Genomic DNA, 20,317 nt, shown 5'->3' with positions numbered 1-20,317 from the left:
AAGCCGCATGGTTAGTAAATATAATGTCAACCAACTGTCATTTAATACTGTTGGTAAATTCCATTGAAATTATTTTTCTTTTAAGCAGAAGGAGCAAGACAAATAATGAGTGGAATGTCTTCAGGATTTATGAATGCCTTAACTTTTCCCTCAGGATTAACTTAAGCACAGACCTATATAAAGAACAATGGCAATAAAAGAGGAACTTCCATCAGCAGTAGAGGAGAGTAGAAAAAGACAAACAAATGGTGAGTCACAGCTGGGTTGTAAATCTCAGTTTTTAAGTATACTTGTTATTTCCTTGATCAGATGCTAGGGAATATATTACAGGGAGAAGCTCAGGGAGCACCACCCAACTCTCAGAACTGAAGTTTTCGGGTAGGATCACTATTTTGGAACCATCGAAGTTAACTCACTTATCATCTCTCTGACAAGTACTATAAAGACAGACCAGCAATGTGTGAACAAAAGATAAATAGCAGCAGATCTGTGGATGGGGAAATTCAATTCCCAATGAACTGAATAGAGTAGAGATGACCTTGGCTGTCCTTTCTGGAATATGTGGCATATGATTACTCTCCAGTGATCCATAAAAATGTGGTAACAACACAGCATTAGTATTAATAACTTGCATTTTTTCCATGTGCTTGAAATATAAAATACTTTAATATAAATTATCCTATTTGAGTGCCGTATTTTTACTGTGATATAGGGAAGAATATATTTTCTAAGAAGGAAACTGATGTTCCTGACTGTGGAAAGATTGTTCAAGGTGATCCAGCAATTAAGTGGCAAAGCTGGCACTAGAGCCAAGGTGTGCAGCCCTTCCTCTTGTGCCTTCTCTGATAATTGCCATCAGGACCCAGGCCTGACATATGCTGCTGATCTGTCTTTGGATCAGAATCTAAAATACAGAATCTAGTTTATTGTAATCATGCCCTCACAAATTCAGCAAATTATTTTAAAAAATGAATCAATCTTAAACAAATATGGGCTTCCCTGTTAGCTCAGATGGTAAAGAATCTGCCTTCAATTGCAGGAGACCTGGGTTCGATCCTGTGTCAGAAAGATCCCCTGGAGAAGGGAATGGCAACCCACTCCAGTATTCTTGCATGGAGAATTCCTTGGACAGAGGAGCCCGGTGGGCTACAGTCCATGGGATAGCAGAGTCGAACATGACTGAGTGACTAACGCTAAACTAATATATACATAAATTGATGGTTTGTAACTTGTGTTCTTGTTTCTTTAAGTTTTAGAAAAGCTTTAATATTATCTATGTGTATTTTGTGCATTGGTCTTACAGTCACCAGCTGCTGAATGGACATATCAGGTGAGCATAACCAGACATTATGACATGAATAACGTATCCGAGAAGACATCTTTTAAGAACAAGATAACAGATCCCACACATTTATTTCCATAGGTAACGTAAAAATATTCTGTGGTAAATAAGACTTTCATATTTTTATAAAAATGAAGTTAGTTGTATCCATTGACTCTTCAGTTCAGTTCAGTAGCTCAGCTGTGTCTGACTCTTTGCGACCCCATGGACTGCAGCATGCCAGGCTTCCCTGTCCATCACCAACTCCCAGAGCTTACTCAAACTCATGTCCATAGAGTCAGTGATGCCATCCAACTATCTCATCCTCTGTCATCCCCTTCTCCTCCTCCATTGACTGTTGGCTCTTTTTAAATGTTACCTCACAGAATGTCATATGGTTAGAAAAGATGAAGCCCTTTGAAAACGTAAGTTTGTCCTATAAGTGGCAAGTATTGCAATTAAAATTCATATTCACTCTCAAGCTCATTTGATGTCCTTCAGAAATGATGAGATTGGCAACCAATCTGAATCAGTGTGTATAGATCTTAATGTTTGCATGAATGGCTCCCCTCTAATTATTTAAACCCACAACAAGCAACTTAGTAAGTGCCCAGGCAGTGTTATATCAATACAAGTGACTTTGTGACCCATGGTTTGTGTGTAAAATAAGCAACTTAGGAAGTTATAAAAAAGTTTACTGAAAATCTCCCAAAGCAACTGGTATGTAAACCTTTAAAATGTTAGAGGAGTTCAGGGAACCAAAGTTGGTATTTTTATGGAATGTTTAAAGCCAGACATAAATATTTTAGTGAACTGAACTGCTCACTCATCTGGAGTTTACGACTTGGTTCAAAACCATTTATCTAGTCAGAAGCTAATCCTAAACTATAGTTTAATATTTCTGTTATACAATTGCAGCAATGAAGTATTACTGATTCTCCATTTAAAGAGTTCTGTATAGCTAAAGGAGTTAAGGAATGTGGAAATTGTTGGGTATGATTAGTAAACCAGTAAAAAAACAATAAAAATATATGCATTTTATGGAAGAATAATCATTTACTTTTTAGCAACCTCAGGATTATATGCCTTGAAATATTTTTTCCCATGACCAAAATAAGGACCTTTGCTGAAACCTCATGAAACAAAGAAAGAAGGCAATAAATATTAATAGAGCTGTTTACATGGTTCTGTAGCTGAATTTATGCTTGCAATAATACAGGTACACTCTCCAAATTGCTAGCAAGAGGAAGAAATGGGCTTTATTAATGTCTACAATTTCAAAGTGCTGCTCCAGATTTTACTCAGGAAATTATTGCTTAAAATCAGTGGAATGTGTAAGACTGTTTTCCCTTAGTTTCTGTACTGCATCTTATTTGTATTACTCTTTCATTTTGAAAATTTCAAGGTTAAACAACAAGCTCCTTCATGGTATGACACAATAAAATGAAATTACATTAAAAAAGTAAAAAAAATTTGAGCTAAGATATTGGATAATGCAAAGGTATCAATGCAATTACCATGCTACCATAGCAATGAGGAATTCTGTACAATGAAGTTATCTTCTTCAGGTTCTAGAAGAGAGCTAAATGTGTTTTTATTAGAATGAATCTTTTTGAGGACAAAGACACTGCTGTATCCCAAAGGCCTCAAATGATGTCTGGAATGAAGTAGGCATTTAAGAAAAAATCTTAAATTAATTAGTGATAATTACAACAAATCAACTACAAACTAAATTTACAACATGCAGAAGACTGTGATATTTGCTTTCTATTTTCACCAAGATACTAATCCAGCACACCAAACTCAACATCTCTAAAATCAAACAATATTTTCTTCCCCAACAGCTTTATAACTGATCATTCTCTGTTCTAATGAATGTCATGATATATTTCCTGACATTCCAGGTAAAGCCTCAGTCATGTATTACCCTATATGTATCCATATCATCATCTTAGCCCCTTCTAAGGCTGATGTTCTGCCTGCCTACTCAACTTAGGCAATATTTTTCACTTAGCCACAAAGTCTCCAATCTGATCACAACTGTTCTGATTTGTTTGTTTAGGATATTTTGTCCTGACAAGTATAAGAATCTACAGCTTCTTTGCCTTCAATTTCTGTTCTTTTAAAATCACTCAGAGATGATGGGACTTGTAAATTGTATTAGCTTGCACCAGATTGTGCTGAATGTACAGGGACAAAAATTATCTTCTATAAAAAAGTCATCATCTTTACCCCTCAAACACACTCTATAAAGTTGTGTTAGTAGCCTGCTGCTGCTGCTGCTGCTAAGTCGTTTCAGTCGTGTCCGACTCTGTGTGACCCCAGAGACAGCAGCCCACCAGGCTCCCCCATCCCTGGGATTCTCCAGGCAAGAACACTGGAGTGGGTTGCCATTTCCTTCTCCAATGCATGAGAGTGAAAAGTGAAAGTGAAGAGCTCAGTTGTGTCCGACTCCTAGAGACTCCATGGACTTCAGCCTACCAGGCTTCTCCGTCCATGGGATTTTCCAGGCAAGAGTAATGGAGTGGGGTGCCATTGCCTTCTCCATTAGTAGCCTAAAGAAGATGAAATAAACACCCATGGAGAGGTTAAATAACTGCATAACTTCATTGTTCTCAGCCCGCATTTGATGCTTTCTGCTACTTTATGCCTCCTTTTGCACATATGTTGCTTCTTCTGGCAGGGACTGGTTTGTAAGCTTTTAAGATGTTCAACAAAATGTTGGTAAATAGATGAATCATTGGTCAAGCTTGAAGGGGGAGAGTTTAATTGTATTTGAGAATCTCATAGTTCCAGTCTAGCATTAGGAAATAACCAGTTTTCAGAAATAATATGTATCTATTCATTTATACATCATTATCATGAAAGGAACACATCTAATATCCCAAATATTTCAATTGCCAAGTCAGAAAGCAAAAGATATACAGTACAGGAAGATGCTAAGGAAGAAAGGATTGTTAGTATAAAACATAATCTCCAATGAAAAAGCTATATATTAAACCTCTTTCCTTGATCAATTTTGATCTTTGATCAACTCCTCAGTTTGTGCTATTAAGAAAGGGAGAAATCACTAAAAAGCATATGAAAAGATGCTCAACAATCACTGATTATTGGAGAAATGCAAATCAAAACTACAACAAAGTATGACCTCACACAGGTCAGATGCTGCTACTGCTAAGTCACTTCAGTCGTGTCCAACTCTGTGTGACCCCATAGACGGCAGCCCACCAGGCTCCGCCGTCTGGGATTCTCCAGGCATCAAAAAAATCTACAAACAATAATTTCTGGAGAGAGTGTGGAGGAAAGGGAACTCTCCTCTTCTATAGGTGGGAATGTAAATTGGTACTGCCACTTTGGAGAACAGTTTGGAATTCCCTGAAAAACTAAAAATAGAACTACCATATGACCCAGCAATCCCACTCCTGGGAATATATCTTGAGAAAACCATAATTTGAAAAGATTCATACACTCTGATGTTCACAGGAGAACAATTTACAGTAGCTTGGACATGGAAGCAACCTAAATGTCCATCAACAGAAAGATGGGTAAAGAAAATGTGGTACATATATACAATAGAATATTACTCAGCCACAAAAAAGAACAAAACGATGTCATTTGCAGCAACAAGGATGGGCCTGGAGATTGTCATACTGAGTGAAGTAAGTCAGACACAGAAAGACATATATCATGTGATATCACTTACATGTGGAATCTAAAAAAATGGTGCAAATGAACATATTTACAAAACATAACTGGAGACACAAATGTGGAAAAAAAATTTAGTTATGATCATCAAGGGGGAAAGGCAGGGGGAGGGATAAATTAGGGGATTGGAATTGATATAAACAATTACTATAGATAACAAATAAGGACCTACCATATAGCACAGTGATTTTATACTCAGTATTCTGTAATGGCCTTCATGGGAAAAGTATCTAAAAAAGAGTAGATATATTTTATATATATATATATATATTTCACATTTTTGTACAATGTGAAACTATTTCACATTGTTGTACACTTGAAACTAACACAACATTGTAAATCAACTATACTCCAATAAAAATTTTTTTAAAAAGCTAGGTGTGAAGAAGTCCAACATTCGCAAAATAGAAGAGTAGCTGAGTAAGTAAGCATCACTGAAGAAATCTCATGGTTCAGATAGTCACCTGGAACAACCAGAGCATTAGTATTTCTCTTTGATGACTAATTATGGTATCATAGAAAACTTGGAAGGAAGGATATTCAGTTGTAGCAAAAAATCGTATAAATAAATTACATTTAGTTAAGTATTTTTTAGTTTCCTTCACCATTTATCTCCTGCCAAAGAATATGATAGCCTACCTTTTGATGAGTTGATTTGTGAAAGTTTCCAGTTCAAGGGCCTTTTTACCTAAAATTACTTACATTTCCAGCATTCTTGTCTGGGAAATCCCATGGGCAGAGAAGCCTGATGGGCTACATACAGTCCATGAGGTTGCAAAGAGTTGGACACGACTTAGTGGCTAAAGAGTAACAGCAACTTATTTCTCAGTCTGTGCTCTAGATGCTCCTGAAGCCATTTACTCATCCAAAAGGAAGCAGTTTTATCTTCTTCACTAATTCACTGCTCACTTTTTTTGTCCAGAAGGAGTGACACTTTACAGTCATATTTTTTCATATATAGGAGATAGATAATTGGTAACACTTTAAGGACACAAGTAATTAAACAGCAGGGTTGAATACCCAAGTTGCTTAATTTACCAGGAATCATTAATGTATAGCATTGCTTTAATAGGTTATATTTCAAAATTATAAAATTGTGGCATTTAAAGTAATTGTTCCTGGGTTTTGTGATTATTCATTCCACTGTGTACTTGACTTTATATTTAATGGGAAGTATGATAGTTTGTTCTTTTTAGTCAGATAATCAACTTACATTTGTGTATTTCATTAACTTATTATTTCATGCTATTAATTTGTTCAACAAATAGTTTATTGGTGAGAGAAGAGTTCTGTTTTATTTTTCAACTACCTTCTGCAAGACATCATTTTAGATAGATTCAGAAAATGAATAAGGCAAGTTTTCTGTCCATAACTGGAGAATTGGGGAAAGACATAGAAATAATTAAGTAGGTACAACGTGGTCAGTAGAATTAAAGGGGTTTTAACAAATTACTCATGGAACACAGAGAAATAATGAACTTTCCTGACAGTTCCTAAAATAGTTTCATTAAACAGACGAAATTTGATTTGGCATTGATGATGAGTAAATGTTTATTAAGCGGGGGATTTCTTTTAACAGTCTATTCAGAGATTGCTTAAAATGAACCTGTGATGCATTAGATACCCAGGGGAGAGGTCAGTAACGGTCAGAATGCAGGATATGTGACAGAATGGACTTTAGACTCTAAAATAGCTCACTTTTTTTTGTATCGTATCTTGTGATCTCCCCTGGCCATCAATCAGAACTACCAAATGCTGTTATATCACAAATGCTGTTACTTTATATCAGTCAATATTGTTGCTGTTACAGAAAAATGCCCTGATCCATTTGCTTTGCATTAGTCCTGCAATGGTTTTTCCACAGCCATTATTGTTCTGAACTGATGTCCCAGTTCAGCCTCTGGCTTCCAAGTCCTTGATCCCAGATTTGAAATGACATGCCCCTCCTCTCTTAATTAATTGAGCTTTTTTTGACCGACTACAGAAAATCTGGCCTCTAAGTAATTGGAGAAATCCCTTAAAAATTAGATTAATTCTCTCTATAATCTTTTGTAGCAGAACATGAATATATGACTTGAAATGAATTTGCCTGAGGTAGTCAGTATTAAAATCAAAATTACTTCTTCAAATTGATTCAAGTAAGTGTCCCCAAATAGGACATGCCCTTTTGACTTCAAGTGTGTTCCTTGAATTTTCAGACTTCCATTCTCACAATCTCCAACTGGTACATCTTGCTTTCTCCAAACTTGGTATATATATTTACTGTGAAAGAAGCAAACCTTTTCATCAATATTTCTTTTATCCCTATTTAGTTCTATGGCATCATTTACAAAGCATATAGCCCTTTTGTCTTCCTTCTAATGGTGTCTTCCTTGGGAAGGAGAATGACATAATTTGGAATCAGGTAGAAGTGGACTTTAGTGTTAACCCTTCCACTTACTCACTTAGTGATTTCATGCAAATTGTTTAAATCTGTGACCCTGTTTCCTCACTTGAGAAGTAGAGATAGTGATCCTACTTTGAAGCATTGTTGTGAAGATTTAATAAACAAACTCTTAGCCTAGTGTCAGCCATCAGTAGACATGTAACAGTAGAATAGCTCTTGTTTTGAAATTATGATTATTACTATATGCCTCCTGCTCTACTTTCAAAAAATCTACCATTGTCTTGTTATTTTCCACCAATAATCTCTTTACAACCTCAATTTAAAGTGTAGCCTCTCCTTTACATCAGCCAGGTTCTGACAGGAAAATAAAAACCACACTGGACATTTCAACAAAGGTCTTTGATGGAAGGAACTATAGAGGCATAGGTATGGAAAGCTGAAAGAAAAGAAAGTGTGGCATTAATAGCAGGAAGCAACTGTTACCCCAGAGGACAGATTAAATTGCACAGAACCTGAAAGCTGGGGGGAAGGCCCAATGAAGCTGGTTTTCGGACCTTTTAGAAAGGGTGTTGCCTTTGCTGCTGTTGCTATGTTCTAGGATAAGCAGTGAGACTGGTTCTGAAAGTATAAAAGAAGCTGGAAGATGTAGTCAGATGCTCTTATTGCCTTCTCATTTCTCTCCAGTGCCCTTGGTTGTAGGAACGCTGTAGGAACCTGATGGAAAATGAGCAGTCCAAAGAAAAATATATTCGGCAGAGTCCTAGCACCAGCCTAATACAGCCCAGTCTAGATGAATGGATTTATAGCTGAGAGATAATGGATTAATGGCCACTGTGGTCCAACTCTGGCTACTGAGCGTCTTTAAATACCCCTCTACAGATATTTGAACTTTAATCTAACAGGAATTATAATACAAAGCTCTTGCCTGATAAGACATAACCTATCCCATGGCAAATGAAGATTCTTTAACTTACCCTTTAAAGGGAGATACAAAGTCCCAGAGGTCATGAATCTCCATGGTATTTAATAAGAGGTAATTTAGTAAAACAAAATAAAGTGGATCCTGAATCACCACAATGTGTATGAAGACTATATAACAAAATGTGAAAAGTTCATAGACAAGAGCAGATTTCTTTGAAGGATATCCTTAGGAGCAGAAGGTGTCCTGGGGAATGGGATAGAGTAATTTTCCTGTTAAGTGAAGTCGCTCAGTCGTGTCTGACTCTTTGTGACCCCATGGATTGTAGCCTATCAGGCTCTTCCATCCATGGGATTTTCCAGGCAAGAGTGCTGGAGTGGATTGCCATTTCCTTCTCCAGGGGATCTTCCCAACCCAGGAATAGAACTCCAGTCTTCCGCATTGCAGGCAGACGCTTTACGTCTGAGCCACCAGGGAACCCAGATCCAAATGAAGGGGAGTTCAGACAGAAAACACTTCTAAATTCCAGTTCATACCCACTCTTTATTACTATCAGAAGCTTTATCTTTGGAGTACTTGGATTTTTTTCTAGTCAAATTTGACTATCAAACAAAAATTACAATATTGAAGAATCTAACAAGCTTTGCAGTTTTAAAAAGTATCTCTTAAAATAAGCAGGCTTTTGTGATATCATCAGCAGCATACAATGCACTAAGCCAGGGAGTAGTTAGATTGGGAGAAATCAGTAGTTCCAATTTATTACCCACTACAGGAAAATGGCAGAGTTGCCAGCTTCCTAGACAATTTGCTTCAAAGTTGTAGAAGAGACTTTAGAGATATTTAAGTGGATGGCATTATAGAGTAACATAGTTGCATCTTTCTTCCTTTGCTCAAAACTACAAATGAGTTCAACCTTTTCCATGGTACATAATTTAACAATGACTGCTATTTATTTTGCTTAATAATAGAATGAGCAATGTAATAGGATGTTGTAATGAGGCTGCTTTTATTTTTGGATAAATCAAAGATAAATCAAATCAAAGGGTAAAGTTCAAGGCTGTTTAATGTGAATTTTATAGTATAAGGTTTCACAATAGCTGATGCATGGATGTAAAGTGGTTCTTCATTTTCTTTTCTTCTTTTTTTTATATTACTGTTTCATTGGAAAGGGCTTGCCTGGTGGCTCAGCTGGTAAAGAATCTGCCTGCAATTTTGGAGACCTGGGTTCAATCCCTGGGTTGGGAAGATCCCCTGGAGAAGGGAAAGGCTACCCACTCCAGTATTCTGGCCTGGAGAATAGTCCATGGGGTCGCAAAGAGAGTTAGACAGGACTGAATGACTTTCACTTTCATTGGAAAGGAAGTTCACACTCAAGAAGCAGTTATAAAAATAAGGGAAATGCAAAAAGAATGAACAACAAGAAAACTGTAAAATATTTTATCACTTGAAGGAAATAGATTAATTGTTATATTAAAGTCAAATAGTTTGAAATTCTGTATTGAAAGGCAGAGACTGTCAGATTGGGTTGAAAAATAAAACCTACAAATATAGTGCATACAAGAACACACTTAGATAAAATTTAAAAAGTAAAATACCTAAAACAAAAAATCAGGAGCTTTCCTGGTTGTCTAGTGATAAAAAATGCAGAAGGCACCAGTTTGATCCCTAATCTGGGAAGATCCCACATGTTGCAGAGCAACTAAGATTATGACTACTGACCCTACAACTGAACCTGTGCACTAGAGCCCAGGAGCCACAACTACTGAAGCCCACATGCCCCAGAGCCCGTGATCTGAAGCAGGAGAAGTCACAGCAATGAAAGTGGCCCCCACTCACTGCAACTAGGGAAAAGCCCATGCAGCAACAAAGATCCGGTATATCCAAAAATAAATGACTAAAATTTAAAAAAACAACCAAAAATCTCAAGCAATCAGGTTTCTGTGCCCTTTTAACTTTATTAATTAAAGAAAAGCTAGCAACGGACAAGCTTTGTCATACTTTTTTCTTCTGTATTTGTAGTTATTTTTGTTGTTAATTTGATGTTTTCTAACCAAATCTAAATACAATGTAAGGGTGTTTTTAAAACTTAATTTCTGGAGAGCAGAAAGTCTTTCAAGTGGTATAAATTCATGCAAATATGATTACACATTATTTTACCATGTATATAGCCCGGCATTTGTTTGGAGTAAAATATTAATGTTAATAACTTAATTTTACATAATATTTAAAGCCAGTTTTCTTAAAGCAACTTAAAGAAAAAATTTTTAAGAAAAATATTTTTATGACGTTTTCTGAATGATATCCAGGAGATTCATCAAGTCCTATTGCTGATATCTTGTTAGCTTATCTATGCACATAGTATATTTTTATAGATGTGAAAGAGAAATTAAGGAAACAATTGCATTCACCATTGCAACGAAAAGAATAAAATACTTAGCAATATATCTACCTAAAGAAACTAAAGACCTATATGTAGAAAACTATAAAACACTGGTGAAAGAAATCAAAGAGGACACTAATAGATGGAGAAATATACCATGTTCATGGATTGGAAGAATCAATATAGTGAAAATGAGTATACTACCCAAAGCAATTTATAGATTCAATGCAATCCCTATCAAGCTACCAACGGTATTCTTCACAGAGCTAGAACAAATAATTTCACAATTTGTATGGAAATACAAAAAACCTCAAATAGCCAAAGCTATCTTGAGAAAGAAGAATGGAACTGGAGGAATCAACCTGCCTGACTTCAGGGTCTACTACAAAGCCACAGTCATCAAGACAGTATGGTACTGGCACAAAGACAGAAATATAGATCAGTGGAACAAAATAGAAAGCCCAGAGATAAATCCATGCACATATGGACACCTTATCTTTGACAAAGGAGGCAAGAATATACAATGGATTAAAGACAATCTCTTTAACAAGTAGTGCTGGGAAAACTGGTCAACCACTTGTAAACGAATGAAACTAGAGCACTTTCTAACACCATACACAAAAATAAACTCAAAATGGATTAAAGATCTAAATGTAAGACCAGAAACTATAAAACTCCTAGAGGAGAACATAGGCAAAACACTCTCCAACATACATCACAGCAGGATCCTCTATGACCCACCTCCCAGAATATTGGAAATAAAAGCAAAAATAAACAAATGGGACCTAATTAAACTTAAAAGCTTCTGCACAACAAAGGAAACTATAAGCAAGGTGAAAAGACAGCCTTCAGAATGGGAGAAGATAATAGCAAATGAAGCAACCGACAAACAACTAATCTCAAAAATATACAAGCAACTCCTACAGCTCAACTCCAGAAAAATAAATGACCCAATCAAAAAATGGGCCAAAGATCTAAATAGACATTTCTCCAAAGAATACATACAGATGGCTAACAAACACATGAAAAGATGCTCAACATCACTCATTATCAGAGAAATGCAAATCAAAACCACTATGAGGTACCATTTCACGCCAGTCAGAATGGCTGCAATCCAAAAGTCTACAAGCAATAAATGCTGGAGAGGGTGTGGAGAAAAGGGAACCCTCTTACACTGTTGGTGGGAATGCAAACTAGTACAGCCACTATGGAGAACAGTGTGGAGATTCCTTAAAAAACTGGAAATAGAACTGCCTTATGATCCAGCAATCCCACTGCTGGGCATACACACTGAGGAAACCAGAAGGGAAAGAGACACGTGTACCCCAATGTTCATCGCAGTGCTGTTTATAATAGCCAGGACATGGAAGCAACCTAGATGTCCATCAGCAGATGAATGGATAAGAAAGCAGTGGTACATACACACAATGGAGTATTACTCAGACATTAAAAAGAATACTGTTGAATCAGTTCTAATGAGGTGGATGAAACTGGAGCCTATTATACAGAGTGAAGTAAGCCAGAAGGAAAAACACCAATACAGTATACTAAAGCATATATATGGAATTTAGAAAGATGGTAACAATAACCCTGTATATGAGACAGCAAAAGAGACACTGATGTATAGAACAGTCTTTTAGACTCTATGGGAGAGGGAGAGGGTGGGATGATTTGGGAGAATGGCATTGAAATGTGTATAATATCATGTAGGAAACGAGTTGCCAGTCCAGGTTCGATGCACGATACTGGATGCTTGGGGCTGGTGCACTGGGACGACCCAGAGGGATGGTACGGGGACGGAGGAGGGAGGAGGGTTCAGGATGAGGAACACATGTATACCTGTGGCAGATTCATTTTGATATATGGCAAAACCAATACAATATTGTAAAGTTAAATAAAATAAAATTTTAAAAAATCTTTAAAAAAATAAATTTTGAATAAATGGAAAATACTAGAATCTTTTACTTGGAACATTTTTTTTTTCTTATCTATGGGAAACTAGCCTTGTATTTAGAACAGAGTAAGAATTCAATATATTGTTTTAACTGATAAATTTGATTCAAAGATGAAAAGCTAATTCACTGAATAGTTGCTCTAGATTTCTATATATTTTTAGAAACATGAAATGTCACCAATAATAAATGAAGCTTTTTAACAATAAATTTTTTAAGATAATTTTAGTCTTTTAGAGAAATTGTAAAAATAATACAGAGAATTCTCATATACTTTTACCCAGCCTGTCCTTATGCTAACACCTTACCATAACAGTAAAAAATGATCAAAATAAAAAATTAACCTTGGCACAATACTATTGACTGAAGTACAGCACTTATTCAGATTTCACCAGTCTTTCTACTACTGTCTCTTTTTGCGGTTTCAGGATCCAATTCAGGATCTCACACTTTCGTCGCCTTGTCTCATTACTCCTCAAATCTATGATTTTTCCTTGGTTTTATTGTCTTTCATGACCTTTACAGTTTTGAAGAGTACTGGTCAGTTCTTTGTAGAATGTTCCTCAATTTGGACTTGTTTAGTGTTTTCTTATAGTTAGAATGAGATTCTGCATTATCAAGAAAGACATTACAGGGGCGAGGTGCATCATATCAGAAGACATCTGATGTCAGACTGTCTTCATACTCCTGATACTATACTTCATCCTTTGGCTAAGAGGGTGTCTTCCAGGATTTTATGCCACAAGTTTATCAATTTTCCCTTTATAACTACTAAGTATATTGAGAGAGTTACTTTGAGACTATATTAATGCCTTATTTCTGCTTAAACTTTTGCCAGCTTGTTCAGCATTTATCAGTATATATTGTCAGCAACAATTATTACTGTGTATTCTAATGGATATTTTCTATTTCCCTCATTTCTTCTGTATTTATTAATTGGAATTTTTCTGCAGGGAAAAGTTGCCACGCATCTTCTATTTATTTGTCTATTATTCATGTATATCAAAGTGGGCTCATTTTTAAGCAACTTTTTGCATTATAGTCAATACTACAGGTACCTATTTTGTTGCTCAGATTTAAACTTTGATCATTGTGGTAAGTTCTTTCAGGTCTTCTTAATACTTCTTTTTTCCTTTCTTTCATTTTAGAACTTTCTTAGTTTCTGGTACTATAAAATGTTCCCAAATCTGAAACCAGCCGTTTTTCCTAAGAGTTGATTTCCTTTTATTGGAAAATGGTATTTAGAAACAAAGATCTAGTCGTAAGATATAATTTTTTGAACTTTTGAAATTAACTGTTGAAGTATGGCTTATATACACTAAGACAATCCCATTTAAAATATCAAGTTCAATGAATTTTGACCAATATCATATACTTTTTATAACCATGACTCAAATCAATATTTAGAACATCTCCATTATCTCCTCCCAAATACATCTGCCATTTTAATGCCCATCTCCCCACTTCCAGTCCCTAGACAACTACTTACCTGCTTCTGTCACTATAGATTAGTTTGCATGTTCTGGACTTCCATTTAATTATGCAGTATATACTCCTTTACATCTGAATGTTCTCACTCAACTCAAGGGTTTTAGAATTCATAATTTTAGAAGAATGTATCAGTAAGCTGTTTTTTTTTTTTTTTTTTTTTGCTGGGTAGTGTTCTATTGTATAAATAGTCCACAATTTGTTTAATCATTCATTTATCAGTGGGTATTTGGATTGTTCTTTATTACAAATAAAGATGCTATGAATATTGGTTTACAAATCTAAGTGTAGAAAGATAACTTTATTTCTCTAGGGTAAATTTTAGGGCTAAAATTGCTTGGTCTTCTAACAGATAATTTGTTTGACTCTTTAAAAACCTGTTAAAGTATTGTCCAACATGATTGTGCCATTTTATGCTTCAACCAAAAATATACAAGAGTTCTGAAAAAGTTTTTGTTTTTATACAAAGTATAGCCAGTCACTTTTATCCTGAAGTTGAGCTAACTTTGAGCACTTTATAAAGAAAAGCAATAAACAAGTAGATTGCTTACTTATTATAATGTAGTTATTTATTGCACTGTATTCTGGAGATTTAATATATGGATAGGTGCCTAAAAAGAATGATTAGAGAGGGTTTTGTAAATTGTAGTTTTGTTTTTTTATCCAACTGATTCACATTCATATTCAGGCCTTTCTATATTCACTCAAAATTAAGATGTTATCCTGCGGCCATGGGTGAAAATATAAACAAAACACAAAAATTAGAATGACATATGACACATGTAATAGTATCTGATACTAACAAAGAACATTAGATTTTCTACTTTTAAGAAACCTCTCATTACCATTTTCATTTATATCATAACACGTACAACTTATAGGGTACAGTCCTATGGGATTGACAAACACATATAGTTAGACATCCATCACTGTCATGATGCAGAATAGGTCTGTTTCCCCTCTAATTGCCTAATGTTGTCTTCTTGTAGTCAACCCTCATTCCGCTCCTGATCCCTGACAACTATTGCTTTGCTTTCCACTCCTGTATTTTTTTTCTTTTTTGGGGGAGGGGGTACACATTTCTTTTCCATGAAATTCCCTCTATATCCAGATGTAATAATTTAGATGTGATCATGTACTCAGTCCTGTCCAACTCTTTGTGACTCCAAGGACTGTAGCTCACCAAGCTCCTCTGTCTGTGGGACTTTCCAGGCAAGAATACTGGAGTGGGTTACTATTTCCTTCTCCAGTGGCTCTTCCCGATCCAGGTTTCAAATCTGCATCTCTTGCATTGCAGGCAGATTCTTTACCACTGCACCACCTGGGAAGCCCCTAATTATTCATATAAGCCTTGGTAAATGCTTTATTTCCTAGGCTTTGGTTTTGAAACATTTAAAAATCATTATTTCTTAATACTTGACAAACTTCACTGAAATCATTTACAATGATTTACAATGTAAATTTGTAAATTGTAAAATGTACATTGTAAATTGTAAATTTATATTTACAATGATTCCAATCATTTACAATTTACACGAACTCATTTGGAGACTTATTTAATTTATTTTCCTTTTATTATGTATGTATTCACTGTTCTGATAGTGCCTCTTGGCACAAATGTGCTTTAAAGTATTTACTGAGTCCCATGAAACACGCCCACAGAGGCTTGACTTACCACATTTGTGAAGAACTGAAACCTAGACCATAAAGGTCCATACCGTGATCATTTTCAGATAGGTCCAAGGAGATGTGAAGAGCTTGCCTGGTGACTCCGTCGGTAAAGAATTCCCCTGCAATTCAGGAGACTGCCTGCAATGCAAGAAACCTGGATTTGAACCCTGGGTCAGAAAGATCCCCTAGAGAAGGAAATGGCACCCCACTCCAGTATTCCTGCTTGGAGAATCCCATGGGCAGAGGACAGAGGAGCCTGGTGGGCTACAGTCGGGTTGAAAAAGTTAGATACGACTTAGTGACTAAATCACCACTGCCACCAAGGAGATCTGAACTTTACTTTCCATGAGAAAAAAGTAAAATAAAGGTCTCACAATAAGTGTGCCAAATAATTCTGGATTTTAAAAGAAATGTCCCTGGCATTATAAACTCTATAATTTTGGTAGTAGAGGAGAATCAAAGTTATAAGAAATGATGACTTTTCATTGGTATGCTTTTAGATGAAGGTGCCACAGAAATGTAAAAATACAAGCAGATCTCATGGAAGTATTTTGGAAATTGTATATAAAGATAAAATAAAACAAAACTAACTCATATCCAAATGTTAATTACTAGTACTGAGGCATTCACTATGATCAATCTAATTATATATTTTGAACTTAACATAATAGACAGTATTTTAAATAAAGACATTTAAATTTGATCAGTTTAGCAAAACTGATTTTTAAATTTAATATGATGATAGCCCTTTATGATGACTCATATAACAGAGATTCTGTTCTAAGAAATTATGCATATTAATTTAAGCTTATAATTTACTTCTTTAATAGAAAGCAAAGCATGTTCAAGAGTCAATGCTTTTACCTACAAACATATTGGGAAATATTAAAATACATGTGTAAGAGATGTTATTAAAATAACACAAGTTCTTTGGAAAAATAATAAAGTAAATGAAGGAAAAAGAAAGTTATGCTCAGATTATCAATGCATTGTCGTTATGGGAGTTTCAACATTCTGTACTATAGGATTGTAACAGAGGTCAATACCAGATTTGTGTAGATTTGAATTTCCAATACCTAAGTATTTGGGAATCCTGGTATCCCGTGATTCAAAATACCAATTATTTGAAACTTGAGAAAACAAGTTCCTTTCTTGAAAAGGATGTCAATCAAGTGTCCAAGAGGAATAGCCAAAGGAAAAGTGAGCTTTGAAACATTCAGATGTGTAAAACTATAAAATAAAATTGCTGCTCTAGTGTTTTATTTACAATGAAGTATGAACAGGAGTAAAATTGTTAATTGCTTGCTGAAATGATAGACAGAATTTTTAATGCAATTGTACAGAAATAAATTTCTGAGACTACAGGGAAAAAAAAAATCTCAGTTGAGAAACAATTGATTCAATCACTATTTAGAGAGGTGGCCTACATTTTTTCCCCATCTGTAGCCTCCGTTTTCATGAGCAACACAATCCCACTGAATCTGTGTTTCATGAAAAAGAAGAAACGAGTTGAAGATTTGCTGAAAATTGTTGAAGTTAATAATGACAGTGAAGGCTTTTTATTTTTAAGCTTTTTCTTCTGTCCATTTTTGCTTTAAATTTCCTAATAACCCATTCACCTCAGAGAATGACTTTGGTTGTTTAAAAATGTATAGCCAGATATTTTCATGTCTAATTTGTTTTATCATTCACTCTGTCTCTACCGCTACCATCTTACATTGTTGTCTGTTGCTAAGTAGTTGTAATTACTTATAATTTAAAAAAATTTCTACTTCCTTGTTTCTTTTGGTTCTTGTATAAATCCAGTATTGCACAAGCCCTGACTCAAATTAAAATTCTTGACACTGTCCTGGATGACCTTAGCCTGAAGTGATAATTCCTTTCAATAGTTTTTTAGAGCAATCTTTATCCATGCATTTCATGACATCTTTCCTACAGTTGCTTTGAATGGTTAAGTATTTTCTTGCTCAATTCTTATGTTCCATGGTGTCCTAGTGATAGATCCTGTCCATATCTCAATGATACCTGGAACATTGTGTTGGTATGGTAAATGCTCTGCATATATTTTCCAGGTTCACTTACTATTTTCTTGAGTATACTTCACCGTGAATTTAAAAATATGTTTGTCTACTTCATTGGATATTTACACTGAAAATATTATACATGTCCATTTAAAATAATATTGTTTTATTTATAGCTCTCTAATTACTTCTCCAGTGAAGAAAAAAATTGGTATAATAATATTTACCTTCTTGTCAAGGATGAAGAATACTTGCCTACTTTTCTGGAGAACATAATATTTCTTATATCATGACCACATCTCCTTTTTCTTTTCTTTTTTTTTAAATGAAGAAAAATTTTAGATGCTTGGGTTTGTTAACATTAATTAAATTATGGGTAAGATGTATGTCCAAAAGATATGAATATTAGGGATGTCCTGAAAGTATTTTTAATGTTAAGAAAATTAAACTCCTGTAGGGATTACAAAAGTATACATAAAATAAAAGGAAAACTGAAATGAGGAAATTGAAGGTGATATGCTATTTTCAGTATATTTTGGATAAAAATTTAAAAAAGAAACACCTTAGATTTAGAACATGAAAAAAAAACAAAAACAAAAACATTAAACTCCATGTTAGATCTTTAAAACAAATGCTTGCCAGCAAAATAAGCTGTACCTGGGGCTGTATCTACTCAGATCAAACTTTTACAATGAAGAGTTGGTAGAAGTGTGAAGGATGTTTAAACTTATTGATGCAGTGAAAGTGAAGTGACAGTGAAAGTTGCTCAGTTGTGTATGACTCTTTGCGACCCCATGGACTATACAGTTCATGAAATTTTCTATGCCAGAATACTGGAGTGGGTAGCCTTTCCTGTCTCCAGGGGATCTTCCCAACCCAGGTTTCGAACCCAGGTCTCCTGGATAGTAGGCAGATTCTTTACCAGCTGAGCCACAAGGGAAGCCCCTGGTGCAGTAAAGAGTAAAGGAGAAACAAAAACCAATCAGATATTTAAAAATCCAAGTCTAAGTAGATATTCATGACCTTCATGAGCATGGAAATAAAATGATAAGTATTCAAATAGAAAATAACTACTCCTACATACCTATCATGCGTTAGGGTCCAATGACTTTATCCTACCTCCATAGCTGCTGCCCTGGTCTCTTGCCTGCAGAGGTGCTCAAGAGATGTTCATGGAATACGTAGAACTCTGTGTCTTAAATGGGTTACGGGTTGAACCAATTCTATGCTCTTAATTAAGATAGGATGACAAGAGAAGTAAATCTCATAAAGATAGTGAATTCTTTTTTTGAATATGTAAAATCTGATGCTCATATTAATGTGTCCAACCAACAGTTCAAAGTATGTATCTGAAATTTTATACAGAGTACCAGTAATCCAAAGATATCAACCCTGAATATTCATTGGAAGTTCTGATGCTGAAGCTGAAGCTCCAATACTTTGGCCACCTGATGCAAAGAGTTGACTCATTGGAAAAGACCCTGATTCCGGGAAAGATGGAAGGCAAAAGGAGAAGGGGGCAAGAGAAGATGAGATGGTTGGATAACATCACTAACTCAATGGACAGGAGTGTGAGCAAACTCTGGGAGCTAGGGAAGGACAGGGGAGCCTGGTGTACTACAGTCCATAGGCTTTCAAAGACTCAGCTATGACTTAGCAACTGAAGAAGAACAAGAACAGGTACATATATATTCTACTTTTCTTGTTGGTTTGTAAATAGCATCTTTATTTCATACTTGGTGGAAGTGGAGAAAAACCTTTTGAATCAAAATCATTTGATTTTCTCTTGATGTAAAAAAATCATTTCTATATTCATAGTGTCTAGCTTTGTTTCAAGATGATCTTACATCAATCTTAAAGTTGATTTAATCTCTTCCCAATGTGTAATATGATGCATTTTAATGAAAACTAGAGAATATTGAAATCCTAACGAAATATATAATATAATTATTTTGTTTTTATATTATAAATCATCAGAATAAAATAACCAGATTTAGATAGAAACTTTTTATTTAACATTTTGAGGAACAGCTAAATTGTGTTTCAACATGTTTGAACCATTTTACAGTCAAACCAGCAATACATGAGGGCTTCAATTTTTTCATATCTTTATTGTCTTTTTGTTTTTAGACATCCTAATGGATGTGAAGTGTTATCATAGTTTTGTTTTTCTCTGGTAACTAAGGATATTTGAGAAGGCAATGGTGCCCCACTCCAGTACTCTTGCCTGGAAAATCCCATGGACGGAGAAGCCTGGAAGGCTGCAGTCCATGGGGTCGCTGAGGGTTGGACACGACTGAGTGACTTCACTTTCACTTTCATGCATTGGAGAAGGAAATGGCAACCCACTCCAGTGTTCTTGCCTGGAGAATCCCAGGGAAGGGGGAGCCTGGTGGGCTGCCATCTCTGGGGTTGCACAGAGTTGGTCGCTTGATGAAGCGACTTAGCAGCAAGGATATTTGACATATTTCATA

Source organism: Bos grunniens, chromosome 1 (genome assembly GCF_055505025.1).
Source record: "Bos grunniens cultivar Pamir isolate PY7600 chromosome 1, Bosgru_T2T1.0, whole genome shotgun sequence".
Taxonomy (NCBI): Eukaryota; Metazoa; Chordata; class Mammalia; order Artiodactyla; family Bovidae; genus Bos; species Bos grunniens.
The sequence above is the reverse complement of the archived record's forward strand: the minus strand, read 5'-3'. Positions refer to the sequence as shown.